This window comes from Xenopus tropicalis, chromosome 2 (assembly GCF_000004195.4).
Source record: "Xenopus tropicalis strain Nigerian chromosome 2, UCB_Xtro_10.0, whole genome shotgun sequence".
Classification (NCBI taxonomy): Eukaryota; Metazoa; Chordata; class Amphibia; order Anura; family Pipidae; genus Xenopus; species Xenopus tropicalis.
Genome location: NC_030678.2, coordinates 159329543 through 159340295, shown reverse-complemented (window position 1 = coordinate 159340295; position 10753 = coordinate 159329543).

Here is a 10753-nt window from a genome sequence, read left to right as displayed (position 1 = left end):
ATTAATTGACAAACTACTTGTTTGTGGGCCAAGTTATATCAAATTGATGATTACATACACAGCAGTCTATGGAGCCCAACGGCAATCAGATACCTTGGAGGGCCATATCCAGCTCACGGGCCACCATTTAGACAGCTCTGTTCTAGCCTATAGGGACCTACTTCAAGGTTACAGACACTGCTCAGTAAGCAAACTTCAGTCCATTCCCCAGAGACCCCATACTCTCAGATTCTTCTTATCATTTATTTTAGCAATAGCCCTAATGAACTGTAGCCAAGAGTGATAATGGGGTATATACAGAACAGCCATCTACACAGAGACTTAAGAAAAATTAGATTCACTAAGGGAATTGGGACCATGTTTATTAATGTCCCAGGCACAGGCTGGCAAAAGGCAAATGTTTTAGAGCAGGGTTGTACAATTAGAGGTCCATTGACTGAATGTGGCCCTTCAAAGGATTTTTATGGCCCTTTCAGTCTTCTTAGAGGCTCCATAGACTTCACTATACGACATCATCTTTTTTATTCAAACTGGCCCTCCAACATGCTGTGTGACATTTGTGGCATAGTTTTGCCACTGCATGTACATGTTGGACAGCACATTTACTAAATGGTGCAAAATCTCTCCTCTTTTAGAAAGCACCTATGTCTGGGCCATACCTTTGCTCTGCACCTTGCCCCAGATTAATTAGCATGTGAGTAACTTACTGCAACACTCTTATGGCTGTTGTGCACAACCCTATGGGGAACCCTGAAATGACTCCTACATCCAGGATGATGGTTATTTAAGGGTTCACCAGAACTGTTCATCCTAGCAGGCTGGGCTGGTGCATTGGTGGGCAGCATGACTATGCAAAAGTGCAAGGAGCGTGTTTGGGCACAAGTACCTTTAAAGGAGAAGGAAAGTCGTTTTTGCATTTTACTGCCAATAGATTTGCCACATTAGTGCCACCTAGAACAATATATTTATTTTGCAGAAACCATTACCATACCTGAGTAAACAGCTTTAGAAGCTTTCTCTGTTTGCTTAAGATAGCAGCTGCCATTTTATGTAGCTTCCTGCCTGCAGTCTAGCCCTTATAGCTCAGATCACATATTCCTAAGGGGGGGGGGGGGAGTTCTTAGCATTCTGGTGGGAGGGGGAGCAGGAGAGAGGAGAGAACTGCACAGACTCTGGCCTCAGGAATTAAGGATGTCTCTGAGAGAGGAAGTCAGACACTGGAACATCATGTTTACAAAAAAAGAGACAAGAAATCCTGTGTTTCTTTTGATAGAGGACTCAATGCAGCATTACTGTAAGTGTTTATGGCGGTATTTACATAGGCCTTTCTGATAAAGCTTACTTAGTTTTTACCTTTCCTTCTCTTTTAAAAAATAGTGTTAATATGCTCAACTTAACTTTGCATTCACTTTAGCGTGCAGCACATAAGGAAATTGTAGAATGAGTGCTAAGGAGGGCAAAAGCATGCCTGTTAGTTAGTGGTGTAACTAAGTAGTGCCACAAATAACTATTCGGGGGCCCTGGCTTATAAACTCAAACATATACGCTCCCTTCTCTTTGCTCCTGCCGCCTTCCCTCTGCTCGCTTGGCTGCTCTTTATTTGTGGCTGAATTATGTACAAGGTAAAGAGAAAGTAGGGGGTAGGAGGGGGGACATCTATCTGCCCTTTCCCACCCCTTATTAATACAACTTTGTATTAGTGAAGGGAGTCACAGACTTTGAAACAGAGTATGGAGGTCTATGGTTATTTTGACAATGCCCCACACAAAAAAAATTTACCATTCTGAACTTTTTTGCACACAGAATGGGCAATGTAAATAAGCGGTAAAACCTATTGAGGGGCAGGGCATGTAACGGCAATGCCCCTCCCTCCAGCTCACCCCATTAGTGTGCAGCAGAGTCTGCCTGGGCCATAACAGCCCGCCCCAGCCTCACAAACTAAAGTTGGTTTGGGTTAAACTTTTCTCTGTCTTCGTATTTAGTTATTAATGGATGGATGTAAGGCCGGGCATTTGTTCTGATATACAGTGCGTGTAGAACATGCTCAGCCTCACCGTTTATTTTAATCTACATTTATTACAAAATGAACAAAGTTAACATCCACGCCACATTATCTACTAACTCATAGTGACACGGCAATACATTCACCATGGCAGCTCTCTAAAGTAAGAAATAATATCAATTAGAAGTTCCTGTGCAAACCAAGCGACTCGGCTGGCTCAGCTCCACAGGCTGCAAAGGCAGGGCTTCTGGGTATTTCTTGGGTTAAAATGATGCCTTTGGGATTCATACATTTATCATTGTGTCCTTCTGGCAGTTTGTAGCGGCAATGTAAAGGATCTGTATATCGCGTATATCAGAGGGGCCAGTTACAACAGGAATCAGAGGAATTTAGCTGCATAAATACCGTTGCTTCAGTTTGCTATTATCAGGGGTCACTCTATTTTTCATTTTGCTAAATTGCTTTTTTGTTCTGGAGCTCTCAGTCTTGCAATTTTATCTGGTTGCTAAGATGTAATTACCCTAGAAACAAGCGTGTATGATAGATAGGAGTAAGTATAATAGAAAGATGATTAATACAAAATAAAGGGGTGGTTCAGCTTTACATTAACTTTTAGTATGTTTTTTGCAACTTTTCAATAGGTATTCAGTTTTTATCTTTATCATCTTTGAGGCAACAATTACATTGTTATTATTCTTTTTCATTACTAAGCTTGTAGATTGCAAGCTCTTTTGGGCAGGGCTCTCTTCACCTCTTGTATCGGTTATTGATTGCTTTATATGTTACTCTGTATGTCCAATGTATGAAACCCACTTATTGTACAACGCTGCGGGATATGTTGGCGCTATATAAATAAATGTTAATAATTATAATAAGCTCTCTATTCAGACACACTTCCATCCACACTGCCTGGATGCTAGGGTAATTTGAAGCTAAATAATTCAATAACCACGGAAGATAAAAAAAACAAGACCAATTGCAAATTGTTTCAGAATAACACTCTCTACACTCTCCCAAATTCACACAGCCAGTTTTATCCGGAGCCCATGAACCTACCTGAATGTTTTTGAAGTGAACCAGAGCAAACCCACAATGAACATACAAACTCCATGTAGATAGTGCCCAAGTCAGAATTGAATTTGCCACCCGCTGCCACCCGCTGTGCTGTCCATCATACTTCACAAAATATACAATGAGGACTAATGGAAAATATTCTATAATAGTTTCCTCTATATATACAAAAAGCAACTTTAAAGGTGAACTTCCCCTTTAATGATTTCTGACTTCTGCAATTATTTAACCCCAGCAATTGGATAAATAAAAATATATAAACCCAATGAAGTACCCAACAATTCATGATCCACAGTCCTAGTTCCCTTATAACAGTGATCCCCAACCAGTGGCTTGGGGGCAAAATGCTGCTCACCACCCCCTTTGATGTTACTCCCAGGGGCCTTACAGTAGGTGCCATTTTTAAATCTCTGGTTTGGAGACAAGTTTCGGAAGCCCAGAGACACAGTTTTACTCCAAGCAGAGCCTCCTGCAGGCCAGCAGACCACATGTGGCTACCAAATAGCCAATCACAGCCCTTATTTAGCATCCTCAAGGAACTTTTTTCATGCTTGTGTGGCTACCCAACACTATTAACATCTGAATGTGGCTCACAAGTGAAAATGGTTGAGGATCCCAGCCTTATAGTCTGGAAAAACAGGACAGTGGTTGTTACACTGAATAACCTTTGAAAATACACGGTATACCTGAAATGGATAACCTCCCAGCAACAGACAGATGGCTGAATGCTGGCTCAGACCAAGCCACCTTCCTCATCCTACCCTTATGGGGTGTCCAGGAGGACCAAGAGGAATGAGGAAAGGGGATTCAAGGACCAGTTTGTCCTCTACCAGTCCTATATGCCCAAGGGAATTAGAAGATCACCTCTATTGCAAGAACACTGCATAAATAAAGTAGCCCAGAACTTTTGGGAGAGAAGCTGGACACCCATGTTTAGTGTTCCACCCAAGGCCAAAAGTGAAATCCACCTCTGAAAACAATTCAGGGATAACGTGACTCAGGTTTTTATGCATTTCTCTGATGGCTTCATTCCTTGATAGCTGGTAATACTGAAGCAGTGTGTAAAAGTGTAGGACGTGACCCCCTAGGGGAAATAGAGCAGGGGCAGGGGGTACTCAGCCTGAAGGTGAAATTTGTGAAAAATATTCTATTTTACAAAAAAAAAAGCTTGTGGTTAATTAGGGTGAAATATGTGGAGAATGCCTATTTTCTTCCCTAGATGCAGGGCCATATTTATATATAGGCACCCAAGGACCCATTCAGATCCAAGGGCAGCAGCTTTAGGGTTGGGCCCTGGGGTACCTAAATAATAGATTATTTTTTTTCTAAATAAAAAAAATCTCCCCACCGCTGGAGACTTCCTATGTAAATCCGACTGTGGAGCAGAGGGGTGAGAGGGGTGATATCCGTAAACTTGTTATGGCACCTTAACCAAAGGTTGAACATCCAATGGAAGGCTTGAACCAAAAACGTCCAATACTACAGGTGTATGTAGTTGCTGATAGCATTGGTGGCCATTACTGGTGCAGGGGCTATTTATTTAAAGTTAGGAATTCCTTTCTTACACTTTATTTTATTTTATCTTTGTCTGTCAGTGGGAAGCTATGACAATATGGAAACTAGTGTCTTACACCATTGAGAATAAATGCAAATACCAATCAGGAATATATTGGAGCTAGGAGGTACCAAGAAGGAAGTCCATCATTTTAGTATCCCCTGGACTTATTAGTAATTCACAACAACGAGCATTCTCTGCCTCCCCAAATGTGCAAACGTGCAAACCTGCAGGTTACTAGGAAGGGCTTGCCCAAACAGATACCTCAAAAAAGCTGATCCAGGGCTATTTATTCCCCTGGGCCACTTCATAGGCTGCTTCTCTGGTGTAACAAAAGAACAGTGGTGCTCCCCCCCCCCCCCCCCCCCCCGCCATACTACTGTGTTTTTTTTATATGAGAACAAGCAGGCAGCAAGTCCTGATGTCTGAGTGACCTTTCAATCCTTCCCCAGTGTGCAGCTGCCTCCTTGCACTCACATACAAAAGCACCTGAGGGATCTGTTTGTGCGACGGATTCCATTCAGCTACTGATTGGAAAAGGCAGGCGAGTAATGCTCAATCACAATGTTAACTGTATTAAAACATGTAATAAAAGAAAAACGGCAAATGCCCCTTAATGGAATCAATAAAATCAGGTTATGCTCTCTGGATAGCTCGCGGGATAATAGAAAATAAATATGCAATGGGGACACCATGAAGTAGAGCTCCTTTATATGGAAGGAACACGGCCATTTAGGAATATATTCCATTGTATTTCTTGTAGGTGCATAAAAATGATGCAAACAGGATAAGGCTTGAGTAGCTAATTGTACAGTTATGTGTAAGTGCCTTGGTTCCTACTGAGAGCCCCACCATGATCTTCCAAATACAGGGTAAGGTGGGGCGTCAGCAATGGTGCTTGATCTTATAATGATTTTTAGCCTTCATCTTCTATTCAAACCCTCTCAGTTTTAGCTTCCAAGCTTAAAGGTGCATAACTTCGGCCCCTTAGGATGTTTTTATAGTCATTAGTGTATTGTATTTCTCATCTATTCTCACCAGAACTTCCAGTAGTTCTTCTTGGCAAAAGCCAACTGGAGTCTCAGGTATGGAAAGATCTGAAAGAGGCTGTTCACTGTTTACATTTTTTTTGCAAGGGGTTTACATGTCCTTTAAAAGGCACCTATTGTCAAGAAATTGCTTCCCATACAGGAGGTCTAATGACACCAGAATTGCTATTATTATTTAAAAATGTATATATTTATAAATATAAAATTATAATAATACATTATTCCCATTGTGCAATGATCCTGATCTACCAAGAGCCAACTATTCCCCTCCAACTCTCACATCCCAGTCTCAGAATAGTCCACCATTTGCTTCAACCCTGCTCCCTAAATCTATTCAGCTCACATAGCCTTGAGATCTGTAGACTTACACCAATACACGAGACTGTTGACTGCTGCAAATTATTTACCTAGCAGCCATTTAGAATGAGCCTACTAGGACATCTGTAATGACATCCCCAGGGCTTGACTACTGCCTCACACAATTCCCACCTTCTGGGAACCATAGGAAGAACACCCCCTGGTTCTTTACCAAGGAAATATCAGCTGTTCAATGAATAAAGCGATTTTAGTTATCATTATCAGCATATTCACAGGTTTCAATGACAAAGCTGCACATTATAACTACACACTGCCCTGTCCCTGGACCGATGTTATTATAACCAATCGTAGCACTCGCTATTACAAAGGCCCTTGCTATTGACCTGTTTTCTCAAGCAACCATCATAAATCTGGAGTACCCTTATGAAAACAATTGTCTTTGTTTTGTTTATGCCATATAATATACTAACCTCAAAGCCAAAAATGCAAAACTGATTAAAGAATTGCCTTCTGACTAATCTGGCGAAGAGCAGTTTAACTTGTAAATGTGCATAATCATATTAAAGGGACATTAATTGGTTTAGTAAGTATAATGAAAAGCATGACCGTCTCAGTGTACTTGTTTCCTCTGCTAAACACAAAGTGTTACAGTAAATTAGGCAGTTCCCCAAGCACTTCTGTGTGCATTGTTTTCTGTGCATCATTGGGCTTAATGATAAATATACTGTATAAAGATAAATGGAATGTTAAATAGCCTGCCATTAACTCATCTATCTAATGGCCATATCTGCACTCAAACAGCAGTGTGACGTGCGGGGAATCAACAAGACAGGCCCAGCGGCAACACAGAGGAAAGGACACTAATAAACGGAGGGGGAGTTCATTAGGAAATATTGGTAGTGGGACCTCCCTGGTGAACAAGCGAGACTAATTCCGAAGCTGGAGGTGAGGGAGGTATTGATTTAGCAGGGACAATGGTGCTATATTCTGTGTATCCATAACTATTGCTGGGGATTTGGAGAGCCCCAGGCCCCCCTTTTCTGTACCATGGAGGTCATTCTAAAGAAGACAATGGAAGATTCCAACCATCTACATCCGCAGCATCTCTAAGAAATGGCTGGAAAGGCTGTGCTTAAACCTTTCCGACCTACGCTGTGATGGATTATGCAATTGCTCCCTTCTCAAGTCACATACATAAGGACCACAGTGAACTTATTTTTTTCCCATTGATTTTATAATTTTTTCCCCTGTCTTCTACATAATTGCTCTTTGTTAACTCTATCCCTGAAATACCAAAAGTCACATTAGCCTTGTGAACCCAACTCATTCCAAATGGCAGGATCAATATCAATATTGGACTCGGTGGCTATAAACGCGCCACTATTCCTACGCTACACTTATTCCTATGCTCCCTTTGTACTTGTCTAATGGACATATTAAAAGGTGAATGTTTATACATTTATCAATAGGAGAAGGTATAAATGAATAAATAAATGGCTTTACCAGCACTTTATGATCAGTGTTCCTTAATCTATAATTCTAAATCTGCGATTCGTAATTTACTAATGGGTCCTGCAGCTAGTAATTCCCAGGATGCAATGGTCTGTGAATCCCAACCTTTATAAGCGTTACATGACATGTAACTACCTACAAATAGCCATAAACCACATGCCCCAAAGATGTAGATGAAACACCCAAACCTATTAGAACCCAATGTTTGCCAATTTGTTCGGTATCTAGGCTTGTATTCTACTAATCTATAGGTCAAGCAGTTAATCAGAAGATTCTGCTGTACCAGTTTGCTTGACCGCTTAATCTTTTTTATTTTACCCATACCTTATTTTTTATGCTTTAGAGGGGGAAACCTGCAAAAACATGATTTTGTATGAAATATAGACTTTCTAAAAATTTTAAGAATGTGTCTTTTATGTTTATGACCTATGCTTAATGTGTCTGATACACAGTGCAACACAATGAAATACACATAGCACCAAAACACATGTTCATATTTTATTTATTAAATATAATCAAAAGGATATTTTTCCTGAAGATGTCACCAAGCGAGCAGATCTTCTCCCAATATCCCCACCTACGGGTGGGCGAAATTGGGAGAATCCAGGATAATTCGATCGAATTATAACGACGGGTATAGGCAAAGTCGGTCCGGGGACCGCATCAACGAGCCGATGCGGTCCCCGATCCGACTAGATTTTCTAACCTGCCCACTCGAGATCTGCCCAATTTCAGGCCAGATATAGGTCAGGCAGGCCCATCGGTAGTGCCCATACACGGGTCGATTAGCTGCCGAATCGGTCTAAGGGACCCATTTTAGCAGCTAGAATCGGCCCGTGTATGGGGACCTTTACAGTCAAAGAAATCTTTGGGCACATGAAAACCCTTCTTCTATAGTATACCTGATAAAAACTAAGAACTACGAATTGAATTGCCTTTTATGAGGAGATGAGCAGGAATCTTGAATCTGGAATGGCAGTGGATGTGATCTACTTAGACTTTGCTAAAGCATTTGATACAGTACCTCACAAAGGGTTAATTAATAAATTAAGGAATGTTGGCCTGGAGCACTGGCTGAATGATTATAAAGAGTGGTGGAAAATGGAACATTTTTTAATTGGACAGACCCCTGCTAGTAAGTACCGCAGTCATCTGTCTTTGGCCTTTTGATTGTTTACTTGTTTATTAATGACCTGGAGGTGGGAACTGAACATTCTGTTTTTGCTGATGACACTAAATTGTGCAAAACTATAAGTTCCATGCAGGATGCTGCCGCTTTGCAGAGCGATTTGACAAAACTGGAAAACTGGGCAGCAAACTGGAAAATGAGGTTCAATGTTGATAAGAGCAAAGTTATGCACTTTGGTAGGAATAATATAAACACGAACTATCTACTGAATAGTAGTGTGTTGGGGGCATCCTTAATGGAGAAGGATCTAGGGGTTTTTGTAGATAACAAGTTGTCTAATGCCAGGCAGTGTCATTCTGTGGCTACTAAAGCAAATAAAGTGCTGTCTTGTATAAAAAAGGGCATTGACTCAAGGGATGAGAACATAATTTTGCCCCTTTATAGGTCCCTGGTAAGGCCTCACCTTGAGTATGGGGGGCAGTTTTGGGCTCCAGTCCTTAAGAAGGATATTAATGAGCTGGAGAGAGTGCAGAGACTGCAACTAAACTGGTAAAGGGGATGGAAGGGTTAAACTATGAGGTTAGACTGTCAGGGTTGGGGTTGTTTTCTCCAGGGGAGTGAGTTGGTCATGAGTGATAGGACTGGGGTTCAAAACTGATTTTGTTGTGTAAATGTAATTTACTAATTAGAAGTAATTGTTCCCAGTAATGATGTGATGGCATTTTGGGGTCAGTAATGAAATGTTTCACTTACCCTGGGAAGCTTAGTTGGCATCTCATCTGCTAGGAGTTTGTTGGCATTCCCTGGATCAGGCTATAGTGTGTATAGAAAAAGGCTCATAACATAATATGCTGTAATTCAGGGCTGTCCAACTGGAGGCCATTGGGCAGCATGTAGCCCTTCCAAAGATTTTTATGGCCCCCAGACTGCTCAGGTGTTGTACAGACTTTACTACATGGCATCATCGTTTTAACTGAATCTGGCCCTCCAACATGCTGCACAATATTGGCCCATAATAGGTTGTAATAAGTTGGACAGCACTGATTTAAATGATACAGGAAAGTAGGTAGTCACTGTAAGGGACACTCATTGACACACAAAACTACATATTTTAGGGTTGTTATTCAGGGTCAGACTGGGGAGTGCAGGGCTCACTAGGGCCCGCACCACCCAAGGTGCCTCCTCCAGTCGTGTCACCTGCACCCACTGCAGGGGCCCCAACCATGCACCCTAACCCCCTGCAGAGGCCCTCACCATGCCCCCCTAACCCCCTGCACGGGCCCACACCATGCCCCCCTAACCCCCTGCAGGGGCCCTCACCATGCCCCCCCTAACACCCTGCAGAGGCCCTCACCATGCCCCCCTAACCCCCTGCACGGGCCCACACCATGCCCCCCTAACCCCCTGCAGGGGCCCTCACCATGCCCCCCCTAACACCCTGCAGAGGCCCTCACCATGCCCCCCTAACCCCCTGCAGAGGCCCTCACCATGCCCCCCTAACCCCCTGCAGGGGCCCACACCATGCCCCCCTAACCCCCTGCAGGGGCCCACACCATGCCCCCCTAACCCCCTGCAGGGGCCCACACCATGCCCCCCTAACCCCCTGCAGAGGCCCTCACCATGCCCCCCTAACCCCCTGCAGGGGCCCACACCATGCCCCCCTAACCCCCTGCAGGGGCCCTCACCATGCCCCCCTAACCCCCTGCAGAGGCCCTCACCATGCCCCCCTAACCCCCTGCAGGGGCCCTCACCATGCCCCCCTAACCCCCTGCAGGGGCCCTCACCATGCCCCCCTAACCCCCTGCAGGGGCCCTCACCATGCCCCCCTAACCCCCTGCAGGGGCCCTCACCATGCCCCCCTAACCCCCTGCCCCACATCTTCCCCTGAGTGTGCGTAAGTGAAACTCGTCAGGGAAGGACATCGATGGCTGGGAAGCAACAACAGGGATTGGGTCCTGCAGCCCAGTCCGACCCTGAATCTATTGGATTTTTTGCATAACAAGAGAAATGTATATCTAAACAATGTTCTACTTTAGGTTAATTTCAATGGATTTAAAATAATTTGTCAGTGTAATTGCCAGTGAAAACAGTATTTTGGTGTCCCTTGCTGGTTTTGG